The following is a 15122-nucleotide window of genomic DNA, read 5'->3' as shown; positions in this document are numbered from 1 at the left end:
TCTCACAGAAGGCTGTGGAACAGGGGAAAGGGCTTTGTGCCTCCCTGTTCCTTTTCACCCTTTCCCCTAAGGACTCTTCCTTTTCTCATTTCTCCTTTCCATTGGTGTCCCTAAGAAATTAATTGTCCTTTACTTTTTGCTGTGAAAGAATTTAGCCCACTGCATCCTACTTGCACAGGGCTTCCATTTACCTATACTTAACACGCTCTGTAAACAAAGGACCACTTTCTCCAAAGCTTCCACCTTGAGCAGCACTAAACTCTGCTACCAGTCTCTGAAATTATACAGCTGAAGACATCTAACTCAGAAGTCATTGAAAAAAAATTGATAAGCCACCACTGTCCACCCCCTGCCTTAGTTCCCTAAAGAGTTAGCAAGAGGGCATGGAGACCTCCATCATGCTTGAGATAGGTCTCATGGCAATTTCGAAGGTGGAAGAAAATATGTTTCCCCACTAGATAAATTGACTCTCCCCACTTTTGAAAGCAGATGCTGGGAAAGTCAGTTTTCGTTTTAAAGAACACATTTTTGTCCTCTTTATTTTACATCTGTCACATGAACCACACCAGAATACATTTAATAAAGAAGCCCATGCTAATCATTAATTATTATACAATACACCAGTTGTATTGTATTCTAATGTAACTCACATTTGTGGATTTCAAAAAGCTTCTCCAGATTTAATTAATCCTCAGCTTTGCTAATGAAAAGCATGGCTTCTACCCGGTATTGAGTTTGGGTTTCTAATCTGTTCCTTAAGGTCACCTCATTTTTCTTGAAAATGTACATTTATAGTTGAACACTGCAGATCTTTCACATTCCCTATTAAGCAATTATTTTGATTACTTCATTATCTTTCTTTTTTTTTTTATCCTAGACTATTTAGGTTGGTTTCTGCCTACCGCTAGCCAAGTGTAATTCCGACATTCTCTCTCACTCCCTTTATTAGCATGATTTGCATTAGCAAGGGATTCATTTTCATTCTGAAGACTGAAAACAATTTCATTATCTGATAAGAATTATCTTCTCATATGCTGTAAGAAGCAATTCTCCTCATTTATGGTCTCATTAGGCATTTCATCTGCCTAATACATCTACTCAATTCTTCCTCTTTCCGGAAGCAATCATTCTTGTGGCTCAACTAACAATATCTTGGGCTTGGGATTCTCATTTTTGCCTTCCTTCCCTCTTTTGTTCTTTCTTTTCCTGGTGTGGTAACTGCATCATCTCTGTGAACGCTGGCTATTTCCTTCTCTTCCTACACGTTTTGTTCAAGTTTTGTTCTAACACCTACCCTGTTGTATCATCAGTTGTAAGTTTACATTTCTGTTGTCCTTAATGGACTGTGAGCATCTGAAGCGTGGGCCACAGCTTCTGGATCTTTATATTTTCAGAGCCTGGAACTGTGTCCAGTGTATAGCAATAATCAAAAAATGTCTATTGAGTAGATGAAGGACGAAGTTCACGTGCACGTTCATTTTTATCTTGAAAATTAATACTCTTCAAAACATAGGAGAGAGTGGAGAAGCCAAAGCGACTTGATCAAGAAATCAGTTGGATAAACTGGGGGCAAGCTGAAGAGATACACAGATCTGTAAAGAACAGAAGTGATTTAACTGTCCCACTTGGAGCTAAAACACCTTTGAGACTGGCTGCAAGAGCCTAGTTGAGCAAGAGTAAAAATCCAAAGCAGTATCTGGAGAATATGGATACATCACAAATGATCACATGGGACAAGTTCCAAGTCAGATCTAGTGCCGTCTGTGCAAATAAGATACTGAATCATGACTATTTCTTCTCACCAAATCTCCAAAAGCTGACAGATATTGCCAAAAAATTCCTCAGTCTGATGTCACATTTTTTATTTATTTCTAAGCTTTATTCATCCCTCAAGGAGGAAAAAGAGTGATTAGAATACTTTATTTTCACCATAAGTATATTAGAAATATAAGGACTGATGAAGAATCATCCTGTGCCATTGGGGTCACGTTCATGGGAATGCCAAGGTACTTCTGCCGACCGCTTAGACCTGGGCCTATTTTTAAGGAAGCAGAGTTCCTTAACGAGTTTTTATTATGTTAAATTTAAAATGCTACTAAACCTTTAAATGGAGATGTCAAGCAGGCAGGTAGCTATAGGAGTTTGGAGATAAGGGAGCAGTCTAGGTTGGAGATGAAAATTTAGAAGATTTTAACACACAAATGGTACAGATATGGTCATCCTGAGTGAGAATATGGAGAAAAGAAAAGGCAGCACATGCGAAGAAGGAGAGTTTTTTGCTTAAAACTGGTCAATCTTCTAGGTAAAAGGTCAGCAAACTGTGATCTGTGCGTCAACAGCCCTCTGCCTATTTTTGTTCAGTCTTTGAGCTAAGAATGATTTTACATTTTTAAATGATTAGGAAAAAACAATCCAAAGAAGAAGAATATTTCGTGACACATGAAAGTTATATGAAGTTCAAATCAGTGATCAAATTTCTGTTGGAACACAGCCATGTGCATTTGTTTACATATTATCTATGACTGCTTTTGCACTACAATAGCAGAATTGACTAGCTGCAACAGAGACACACAGCCTAAAATATTTACTATCTTGCTCTTTACAGAGCAAGTCTGCTGGCTTATCATGTTGTGTGAGAACATGAGTCCTGGAACTGCGATGCCAACTGTGATACCAGTCTGAATATGAAAGGTGGCAGGGAAGAAGGTTGCTAAGATACTTGCTAAAAAATGGAACCAGAGCCCAGAAGTGACTGAAATTCCCAGACTGAATCAAACCTGAAGGCCACTTTACCAGTGCACTTTTCAGTTAATGAGTGAATAAACTCCCTTTATTTTCTGATCTAGTTGGATAGATTTTCTATTAACCAAAACCAAAAATATATTTAACTAATACGGTTATGAGATCCAGATTTAAATCATAGTCCTTTTTGCCCTTAATATATACCAACTTGATACAAATCTCCCATTTCATAGCATATAACAGTCCAAGGTTATCCTCATGATTTCTACAAATTCCTGAAGACTTATTGTCTTAGTTCGGGCTGCTATAACAGAATACCATAGATTGGGTGGCTTAAACAACAAGCATTTACTTCTCACAGTTCTGGATGTTGGGAAGTCCAAGATCAAGGTGCCAGCCAATTCACTGGTGAGAGCCCTTTTCCTGGTTTAAAGATGGCTGCCTTCTTGCTATATCCTCACATGGCAGAGAGTTAGCTCTCTGGTATCTTCTTGTAAGGGCATTAATCTCATTATGAAGACTGTGCCCTCATGACCTCACCAAAACCTAATTACATCCCAAAGACCTTACTTCCAAATACCATCATATTGGAGATTAGGATTTCAATGTATGTATCTGGGGGGAACACAAACATTTGGTCCATAGCACTCATGGTCCTTGCTCCATGCATTCCATGTCCATGACATATGCTATCTATTTTTCACCCATTCTACCTCATCACAAGTTTCCCAAGCCTACACACACACTCTGTACCTATCATTTTGTGATTTCAGTAATTGTGCTTAGGGTTTGAGGGTTCAGTAAAACTTCAACTACTATACAACTTCCCACATCTCTTGGCTATCGCTTCTCTTCTTCTCTCTTTACTCTCTTATTCTCAATTTCCAAAACAAATTAATCCCTCTCTTTGTAGGATGAACAACCATCCCAGCTTGTGTGGGACTGTGTTAATTTTTGGACTTTCCTGCTTTTTGCACTGAAATTCCACGTTCCAAAAAGCAGCTTTGTCCTGGATGAAGTGGGAAGATGGCTGATTCTATTTCCTTGTCTCAAGTAAAGGCTTTTTACCTGCTTCTCTGAATCATCAAAGCCAGCCCACACCTGTGGCTCACAGAAACCACCTGCTCCAAGAGACTTACTGAAACATCTTCCTAATAAAGGCAACTCTCTCATAAAGGGAATAACTGTACACGATGTTTTGAAAATAAACATTTTTTAAATTTTTTATTTTTATTTGAGAGAGAGAAAGAGAGCACACGTGTGAGCAGCGGGGAGGGGCAGAGGGAGAGAGACAGAATCTCAAGCAGGTTCCATGCTCAGTGCAGAGTCCAAAGTGGGGGCCAGTCTCACAACCCTGGGATCATGACCTTAGCTCTAAATCCAGAGTCAGTCACTCAACTAACTGAGCTACCCAGGGGCCCTACAGATAGGAAAATAAACATTTCTTATCATTATATGCATATATACTTAGGGTTGTTATGTTGTCTTAATCAACTGATGCTTTTATCATTATGAAATGTTTCATTTTATCTCTGGCAGTAATCCATGTCTTGCAATATATCTTGATATTAACATAATCACACCAGATCTCTTATGTTCACTGTTCATAACGGTATACATTTCTCCATCCTTTGATTTTCCACATGTCAGTGTGTTTATTTAAAATGCACACAATCTCTGCCTTTTAACTAGAAGTGTGGGTCCATTTATAATTAATGTAATTAATGATATGGTTGAATGTAAGTCAAATATAAGTCATTGAGTCTTCTAGATCTGTCCATTATCTTTTGCCTCTAATGTTTCTGATAAGACATCAGTCTTTATTCTTACCATTATTCCTTTCCTTAGTATGTTCTCTCTTTTTCTTCTAGATGATTTAATACTTTTTCCTATCTTTTGTCTTCAGAAGTTTGAATATGATTTGCTTGAGTATGAGTTCTTTTTTAAAAGGCAGAGATCATTTCTGTGAGCCAGAGATGTAGGCTGGCTTTGATGCTTTCCATTCTGCAAGTTTTACTGTCTTTTTTTCTTCTGTGGTGCCTGATTTGCTATTAAGTTTATCCCATGAATTTTTTTATTTCAGATATATTGTTTTTACTTCTAAGATTTCCATTTCGTTCTTTTTCATACTTCCATATCTTTCTTAATATTCCCCATTTCTTTTCCCATTATATTAATCTTTCTAATCAATTCCTTTACATGCATGATAGTTATTTTAAAGTCTTCATCTGCAATTTCTAACATTTGAGATTTTCATGGATCTGTCTGACTTTTTTTCCTTGATTGTGGGCATAGTTTCTTGCTTCTTTATACATAGTAATTTTTAGATTATACACCATACATTGTGGACAATATATTGTGATGATACATTATTTTTCTCTAAAGACTGTTGAGTTTTGTTCTAGTAGACCATTAAACTACTGACAAATCACCTTCATCTTGTGGGGGTTTGATGGAATGAATTTGTCATTTTTCCCTGAGGTCTCAGTTGTCATTCTTAGTCCCGGGATTCACATTCTTAAGACATGGCCCGCTTAGCATTTCAATGAAAAGTACAAAGAATTTAATAAGCCCCTTTTACTTGGCTGGACTTGAATTCCAAAACTTGTCTCTTTCAGCACCTACTGAAACCTTTGCTCAGCTCTTTTAACCTTCCAGTTGTTACCTTCCACTGGATTCCCTGGAGTCTGATTATGTACAAGTGAAGCTTGTCAAGGAGTCAACAGTTTGAGGGGAATTTGTGCACAGATTTTGGCGCTCCCTACTCTCCCAATTTTCTGAAATATCCTTCCTTAATCGCTAGCTGCTCTGACAACACCACACTCTGCCCTGTGAATCCTCAGTCCCATTCATCCACCTCTTCCTGATTGAGCTCTATCCCTCATGTACTTTACAAAATGAGGAGTGCTCTCAAGGAAAAAGCTATTTAAATCTGGGTCTCATGTAGTTTGTTTCCTTCATTTCAAGGATCATATCTCCCTCAATTTATGCATATTTTCAGCCATTCCCCAGGGCTTCAAATAGTTATTTGAATTCTTAAAAAATTTTTTTTCTTAATGTTTTTATTTATTTTTGAGACAGAGAGAGACAGAGCATAAGCAGGGAAGGGGCAGAGAGAGAGGGAGATACAGAATCAGAAGCAGGCTCCAGGCTCCGCACCATCAGCACAGAGCCCGATGTGGGGCTTGAACTCACAGACTGTGAGATCATGACCTGAGCCGAAGTCCGACACTCTACCGACTGAGCCACCCAGGTGCCCCGTGAATTCTGATTTTATAATTATGTACACTTTTTAGTCCTAAGTTCAAAATGGTTATTACCAGATGATAGTTCAATGAAAGCTACTCTGCCAGTAACTAGAGGTGAATACCTCTTATTACTAAAAATTAAAAAAAAAAAAAAATTCTGAACTTCCTAGGCAGAACCGAACTTTCCTTAAAGGTGCATGTAATAATATAAGATGCAATTAAAGTAAAAGATAACTACACTGAGTGTCCAGTATCTGCTAGGCACTGTTCCACATGCTTTATCTATCCCCAATTTATAGATGAGAAAACCAAAGTGCAGAGAGGTTAAGAAACTTACTCAAGTTTATGTAGGTGGTAAATCAGAAAACCAGGACTCCAACCCACATGGCCTGATATCATTGCTGGCCATCTTACCCACTGTATGGTGGTGCTATTTAAGTGTGGGCTGCTATTCAATGTGGTGTTTCCTTGAGGGAGACAGTTTAAAGGGGATTTAAGCTTGCAGCAGAGCACTGAACTGGATAAACTTTATGGGTCTTTTAAACCTATGAATCAGGGGCGCCTGGGTGGCGCAGTCGGTTAAGTGTCCGACTTCAGCCAGGTCACGATCTCGCGGTCCGTGAGTTCGAGCCCCGCGTCGGGCTCTGGGCTGATGGCTCAGAGCCTGGAGCCTGTTTCTGATTCTGTGTCTCCCTCTCTCTCTGCCCCTCGCCCGTTCATGCTCTGTCTCTCTCTGTCCCAAAAATAAATAAACGTTGAAAAAAAAAATTAAAAAAAAAAAACTATGAATCCATTATCCTATAAAAATTATAATCTCCAATCAACCAAAAACATTTTCATGTCAGAAAAATTATTTTCCTTCAGCCAGAAATCCAGAAAATGTACACACAAAATGGTATTTCCATGTATACTCAGCTCCCGCAGAATCCCTTCTCTTTTCTCTACTTTAGAATTTGACTTACAGCACCTCAAGCAGAACTATATATTGTGGTTACCTGAACTACTGCAGCACTGGCTGTAGATGGTGTTCCTTCCGAATGCGATGTCAAGACTGATAAACCAACTTACTTCAAGCAATTCAAAGCATCAACCTTTGAGGTTTTGAAAAATAGCCATTTTGGTGTGTTTTTCCACGTCAGCCCAATGCATTTGAAAAATATATTTTTTTTTTCAACGTTTATCCATCCCTGGGACAGAGACAGAGCATGAACGGAGGAGGGGCAGAGAGAGAGGGAGACACAGAATCGGAAACAGGGTCCAGGCTCTGAGCCATCAGCCCAGAACCCGACGCGGGGCTCGAACTCACGGACCGCGAGATCGTGACCTGGCTGAAGCCGGACGGTTAACCGACTGCGCCACCCAGGCGCCCCGAAAAATATTTTTTTTTTAAATTTTTTTTTTTAATGTTTATTTATTTTTGAGACAGAGAGAGACAGAGCATGAATGGGGGAGGGTCAGAGAGAGGGAGACACAGAATCCGAAACGGGCTCCAGGCTCTGAGCTGTCAGCACAGAGCCCGACGCGGGGCTCGAACTCACGGACCGCGAGATCATGACCTGAGCTGAAGACGGCCGCTTAACCGACTAAGCCACCCAGGCGCCCCCCGAAAAATATTTTTAACCAGTAAAATTGCTGGGTTTTTTTTTTTGGTCTGAAACTGGGTTTAAGCTCAATAAATATCTGTTCTTTGCTACATGCCTCCCAAATCGTTTTAAATTGATTCATCAGATGTGGATATTGTTTTGCAAAAAAAAAATAATAATAAATTAAAAAAATAAATGAAAAATTCTCATAAGAAAGTCTGAAAAATACAGACCCTTGTAGATCTAAAATCCTTGAAATGGTCTATGAAATAGGTTGCATTTCACTCAAGGCTGCTGTTGAAGAAAGAGTTCATTTAGGATATAGTCTCATGAGACCCCACAGGAAAAACTGTTCTCTGGAATTAGTGCTGGGAATACCAGTGCTTCTAAGTACGTGGCCCATGTTTCCCCAACACTGTTGATGTTGTAATGTGCCGCAGGAAAGCATGCAGCCGCATCCGTGGCTGACCTCTAGTGAGTGTAAAGGTTGTAATATTTTTTTTTTCAAGAAATTAATTCAACTCCTTATCTTTGTACTGAGCACATACTTGTAAGCTCTCTTACATCCTTTTTGAGCAGGTCTGAATATATCTAAGTGATCAGGATTTGACTCCCACAGTTTTAAAAATAAAAACCACTGAATTGTAAATGAAAGGTGAGAGGCAAATAAAAATCTGAAAACAATGTCACAAAGTATTCGAAAAGGGCATCAAAGAATCTTGGAGATCAGCAACAACAATAACAACAACAAAATAGATGGACATACAAGTAAAAATTGAGTAAAGGTCCTGAAGAGACATGAAAATAGAAATAAAATGTGATCCACAGATAACAAATGTAAAAAATAAAAAAACATTCAACTTCAGTTGTAGTCAAAGAAATGCAAATCAAAACTTAATGAGAAATTTCCATTAAAAAGTGGAAATATCCAGTATCTGCTAGCCTCTAAATTAAAAATGGGAAAATAAATTCATTTGTTTCTTGAAATCCACCTGCATTGCTCACTGACCTCAAGCTAGGGGCCAGACATGCAAATAAGCATGTGTAAAATAGAGTGGGTGTGTGGAGAAACCAGGGGGCGGCAGGAAACACAGGTCCCAGTAGGGGAGATGCCTGGGCTGTATCTAGAAAGAAGAGCTGTATCATTAGATGTGGCCTTTTTTTGAAGGAGGGACTAAGTGGCATTCCTCATGTGTAGGCTCCAACATATATTGGGCACTTGATAAATATTTTATAAATACAAAGAGTGAGAAAGGACATTCTTGCCAAAAAAGCAAAGGCACAAAGTAATGAATAAAATCTATCAAATGAACAAGGGTGTGCTTAAATTAATGACCGAAGTTTTTCAGGGAAATACTAGCATATCTAAGAAAGAGTGATTAAATGACTAGCCTCCAAAGGACAAATGAAGATTTGCTGTGGATTTTTTCCTTCCTATGGATCATTACCATATATTTATTATTTCGAAGAACTCTGGGCAGTTCCTTTGGATCTAATTACACCCCGATTTTTCTAACTGCATTTCATTCAGACCACCAGGTCTAAACACTTCCAATTTGGGCATTTTCCCAACGAATATGCTCTGAAAAGGCATCTGCACTACACCTAAGGAATATGGATAGTTGCCTCAAATCTCAATACTTCTCAGTCTAAGACTATGTTTTTCTGGCTATTAGGGAAGACAATTAGATATGCTATTGGAAATACATTTAAATGTTAACATTGATTGTTTCACAGTGGTGGATTTTGGGGTAACTTCTACTTTCTACTTTGTACCTTTTAATATTTCATGAATCCTCTGTATTAGTTCTGAATTGTTTTTGTAATGACGAGGAAAGACATCAGTTCAAGTTTTCTCATGAATCTTGTGGGGGAGAATTAAATTAGGAAAGTTGTGAAACTCTTCGAAAGTCTTCAAATTATTTAGAAATCTATTGATTTTTCTTTCACACTGTGGACAGTTTTAAGGGAGGGATCAAGGTGATTTGCACTTGGGCAGAATGTGGTTTTTAGACCCGTTCCCATTCTCAGCTATTAAATACAAAATGTATAAATGTTATCTTAAATGTCAAACAGGACCAAAGACAATTTAATAACAATTAATTTTGCGTTGTTTCCAAAGCTCCAGTCGAAAATGTCCTTTTTGTAATAAAATTCCTATGCCTCTTAACCCAGCATTTTAACTAATGAATTAATTATGAAGAAAACTCCTGTCACTAAAGCCTTCCTGTTAATCATGTCTGTATTTATGACCAAAAAATATTTGTTGCTATGGAAATTTTAGTGTCAAAGTTTCATCTCATAAAGCTCTACTGATATGTAAAGCAAAAATAGGAAATGAGTCTTCAGAGAAGAGAAACTTCTTAATACATTTTTAAAAACATTGAAATTATGGATAGATGGATTTTACAATGACCCTCATTTTGCATAACTAGCAATCATGTAAGAAGTCCTGCATATATCTAATTTTGGAAGATCAAATAATTTAAAGTATAACTAGGGAATTTACCATTGACAGGAACTGCACAGAGAATCTGCCTCAATTTAATTAAACATATACTGAGGTTCTACTAACTTATATTAAAAATTAATATTTTCATAGATTTGAGTTTTCTAAAATTGAGCACATATATAATCTGACAGTAGTTTCCAGATGATTTTTAGTTGTCACTAAAACTCCAAATAATGGAACCAGATGTGAACTACTCAGTTACAGCTGTATAATGAGACCAGAGTCACAACTCACATTTAATATTCACCAGTAGGTGAGCCAAGAACCACACAAAGTATGCTGGCCAACAAGATGAGGAAGGAAAATGATATATTTGCTTTTAACTTATGAAATGTCTCATGTGTGCAAAAAAAAAAAAAATAGTAGAGACCAATATAACAAATACCCCGCTTAAAAAAGACAATTTTACAAGTACAAATGAAACTTCTTGGGCATTCTTGCTAGATCTCATTCCCCCTCCTTCATCTAAGAGGTGACTGGAAACCTGAATTTGGGGTTGACTATTAACCTGTATTCAAAATGTTGTTAGTATATACTCACACATTCATAAAGACTCTATTATGTCATTTCACCTGTTTTAAAAAGTTTTATATAAATGGTGTCTTCCTATATGTTTTCTTTAACACTACATTTTTTTCTTTTGTTCAACCTACTTTTGAAGTGTATCCAGATAAATATGTCTTTAATTCATTTAAAACTAACTGTTCTTTGGTAGTCTGTTATGCATTCATTTGTAATTTCCGTCTTATATTCTACTGTATGACTACACTATTATTTTTCTATTCTCTACCTGAGGGAAATTAGGTAGATGGTTTGCTTGTTTTTTGCTATTGTAATCAATGCATCAGGAAAACAGTTTGCACAAGTTTCCTTGGGCACATGGGCGAAGTTTCTTTGGGAGATATAACACAAACATTTCAAGCATGAGAAAATGAGAAAAGGTGGTTAAACAGTGGACTTCCTGGTCCACTGTTTTCTCCCCTAACCCACAGTTATGGGCTTGTCCAATCCTGTGCACACATAGATAATATTAAATTATTAAAATCTCTTTTTCCATAGATTGAAGATATCTTTGATGATGAAAGATAGATAGGTATAGATAGATATAGATATAGATATAGATGATATAGATATAGATATAGATATAGATATAGATATAGATAGATATTTCACCTAAATTTCCTGATTGTAGGGAAATTGTACATCTCAAGATATAGTGCAAACAATGAGGTGCTCGGTCTCAAGCTAAATGAAACCCAAAGGAATGTGGGACGCACTCACACACTTATGACACCCCTTAAGCTAAGGTTATAAGACTGCACTGTGAAAATACAACAGTGCAAAACTCTACGCTAAAGGACACTATTAGAGGCAAATGAGTAGGGCACCAGCAAGTGCCCAAGGAGTTCTGGGAGCCCTATGCTCTGTCATTTGAATTAGGATGGAGAGATTCATACCATGCTGTCCAGAAGAAGCAAGAGCAATGTGGAATAGAGGCAGAAACCAAGCTTCTAGTACTCTCCAGAAATGTGCCATTTCCCCCCTGCAATTCAGTGAAGGAGAACAAGTTAGCTGGGGTGGGAATTGTGTAAAGTGCCAACACATGAAGTGAACAAAGACTACTGCCCTGAAGCATCTGAATAGCTGGCAGGTGGTCAATTTCTAAAGCAATTTCTTAGAGATTGATATGGAGAAAGATATGGGAAGCTCTGGGATTTTATTACCCATCACTTAGCTGTTGGCATTGGCCTCTATTCTCTCACTCCCTGCTTCCCTCCCCTCTTTCTGCTTCCCTTTTTCTCCCCTTTCAGTTTGTGTCCTGTCATTCTCTGTTATAATTAAAATAGGAAACATTGCATGTATGTGCTATAAAGCATCTGCAGATACTGTATATTGTATGAAAAAATAAGCAGCTGCAAATTGTGTAATTTGGTCTTAAAAAAAAAAAATCCTGAAAGACATTTCCGGAAATAAACATCTTTCATCCCAGTAGGTTTGAATTTTCTTTTTGTTTGTACTTCAGTCCATTTTATCACCATCCTCACTGCCTTGTACGGAAAGTTTCAGCTTTAACCAGTGAGTGTTCCTATTTTAGAAGAGATGAGGGAATTTCTGGAATGATGGCTTAAAATGGGGCAACTACGATAATAGGGTGTGGTGCAGTTTTACGCAGTGTTTTTCTCAGTCAAAACAACACCTAAGAATAACAGCAGCTGTAAGTTATTAAGAGTGGAGAAAAAGTAAAAATGTGCTGAAATATTACCTGTTACAGTTGGGAGGGATCTGCCATCCCCAGAGGAAACCGGTATATTGGCATGGCTACCACTGGCGTGGACAACATGCTTTCTTGGGGCATCTGTTCAGGTCTGCAAGTCATGCTCCTAGGCAATAGGTGTTCCACTTTTAGCTTGAGGCTCAGCCATGTCTTCCTTTTCCTTGACTTCCCAATTTCCAGGAGCAGTGGAGTGGGCGCAAGGGCTGGGGAAGCCAGTTTAGCAATGAAGAGCTCAGACTCTCCAGTCAGACAGAGCTGGATTTAAATCTTGGTTCTGCCTCTAACTGTGATTATTGGGCAAGTTACTTAACTGCCTTTTGCTTTTGTTTCCTTATCCATAACACGGGGTGAGTCATCCAATGTGCATCACGATCTTAATTCTTGTGAGGACAGAAAATGTTCCAGAAAGGTTAGGCAATAATGGTAGTGGTAGTGGTAGTGGTGGCGGAGGTGGTGGTGATACCTTTGCTTCCCTTCCTTTTAGAAGCCCATAGTACCATCTTGCCTCGGTCACATCCATCCATCCATCCATCCATTCATCCATCCATCCATCCCAGAAATGTTATAAACCTCTACTATGTGCCAGGCATTATTCTAGGGTCCTATAAAACAGTACACGCCTTTATATCTACTAATATTTAAAATAAAGAAAAATGAGGGGTGCCTGGTGGCTCAGTCAGTTAAGCATCCAACTTCGGCTCAGGTCATGATCTTACAGTTCGTGGGTTTAAGCCCTGCCTCAGGCTCTGCGCTGACAGCTCGGAATCTGGAGCCTGCTTCAGATTCTGTGTCTCCTCTCTCTCTGCTCCTCCCTCGCTTGTGCTCTGTCTCTCTCTCTGTCTCTCAAAAATAAGTAAGTGTTAAAAATGTTTTCAAAAAAAATGAAAAGCACCCAGTTAGTAAAAACTTACTAGTGACAAACAGTGGAATACATGCATATACACTCCTGGGAAATTAATATTAGGTTGAAGTAAATGGCCTTGGTTACTAGTCATGCTATATTTCCACACCTATATTAAATGCATAGTAACCTGTTGTGCCTTTTTTGCCCCTGGTGGCTAAACTTCCCATAAATTAAACTTTTCCTCTGAGGAACACAAAACCTTTAAAGGCATTCTCTCTCCTACCAGAGAAACTTATAAGCTCCAGTCTCTGGACAAAGAATTTGGACGCCCTCACCACATAAAACCCATCATATCTTAGTGGCTTTCCTGCAAGACCCAAACTTTATTTCATATGAAGGTATAGTCATCAGGCAATTTTCTTCCCTGAATTCAAAGGGAAATAGTTCCTTTTTCTTTCACTGCAGCATGGTATCCCAGTTGTTCTGTCTCTGTTTCTTCCCTTTCCATTATATACTGAATACATATCTTTTCTGAAAGCCAGACCATCATTTCATTCATTCATTCATTCATTCATTCTTTTTCACTCACTCAACATTGACTGAAATTCCACTAGTGCTAGGAATTTGTCACTCCTCTCCTTAATCACCAGTCATAGTACCCTATGATACACCGAGTCAAGCCTGAAGCCTTCAATCTAGTTCCACTCTTAGAGTTTAGCTCATTTTCCATTATGACTGTCCACTCCAGATAGGTAGCAAGAAAGTCCTTGACATACAAACCATATTCATTATCATTGTTATGCGTCTGTTCTCCTACAGCATCCTCCCTACCAGCAAATTTCTGACCGTGAAAATTCTTAATATTAAAAGTCTTGCTTAAGGTTCATTTTCTCCATGTACTATTCTAGGACAATTCTACCTTGGCTGTTCCTGGACTTTGGAACTGCATGGCTGTGTGAATTTTTTAAAAACCAGGGGCCAGAATACAGTTGCTACTTTTTTCTTTTATTATAAAGTAAGAACATTAAAAAAATGTAAATAGTTACCAGCTACTATTACCACTACTTCATAAAAGAAAAGCCAATTTAACAGCAATAGGAAGCAGAAAATTCATAATCTCAGGATAAAGGGCAATTCATTAACCACATTTAACTTTAGAAAAATACATTTAGGTTATACCTACTTTTTTTTTTCATTTTACTGTTGCTGTTCATGGCATGAACAGGCTGGCATGTAGGAAGCATTTAGGCATAGCCTTCTTCAATGTTAAAGAAAATGGATGACCCTCCCATCACCTTGATCCCCCTCCACCTTGGCAGGGACATGATAACTCCCAGCATGGTGATTAGTACCACCTCAGGTATTGTGCTGAGTCCTTTATTACACCATCTCACTTAATTTAATTCACATAGCAATCCTATTAATAGCCCCATGCTACAAATAAGGAAACAAACAAAGGCTTAAAGAATTTGTTACTTTCCTAAAGGAGCAGAACTGGTAAGTGGTGAAGTTACTGTTCAAACTCAGTTCTATATAATTCCATAGTCCATGCTCTAAAATTTTATATAATGTGGCTCCCAGCAGTATAAAATATGAAAGGTCTTAATTTGCTACAGATTTCTTTCCAAACCACAGAGACAAACTTCCAAAGTTGAACCGACCACATGTTGAGGTTTAATCCAGAGTTTCTCACTCTTGGCACTATTGACATTCTGGGCCAGATGATCCCTGGTCGTGGGGGGGCCCTCCTGGGCCTCTTAGGATAGGTAGCAGCATCCCTAGCTTCTACCCACTGGAGGCGGGTAGCACCCTCCTCCCAGTTACAGCAATCAAAAATGTCCTCACACCTTGTCACATGTCCCCTGGCAGCAAAATTGCCCCCAGTTGAGAACCACTGTTTTAATCCAATCTTGTTCTA

This window comes from Lynx rufus, unplaced genomic scaffold (genome assembly GCF_022079265.1).
Source record: "Lynx rufus isolate CCGP_SWC_20201006 ecotype Redwood Valley unplaced genomic scaffold, mLynRuf1.p SCAF_7, whole genome shotgun sequence".
Classification (NCBI taxonomy): Eukaryota; Metazoa; Chordata; class Mammalia; order Carnivora; family Felidae; genus Lynx; species Lynx rufus.
This window is presented reverse-complemented; position numbering follows the sequence as displayed.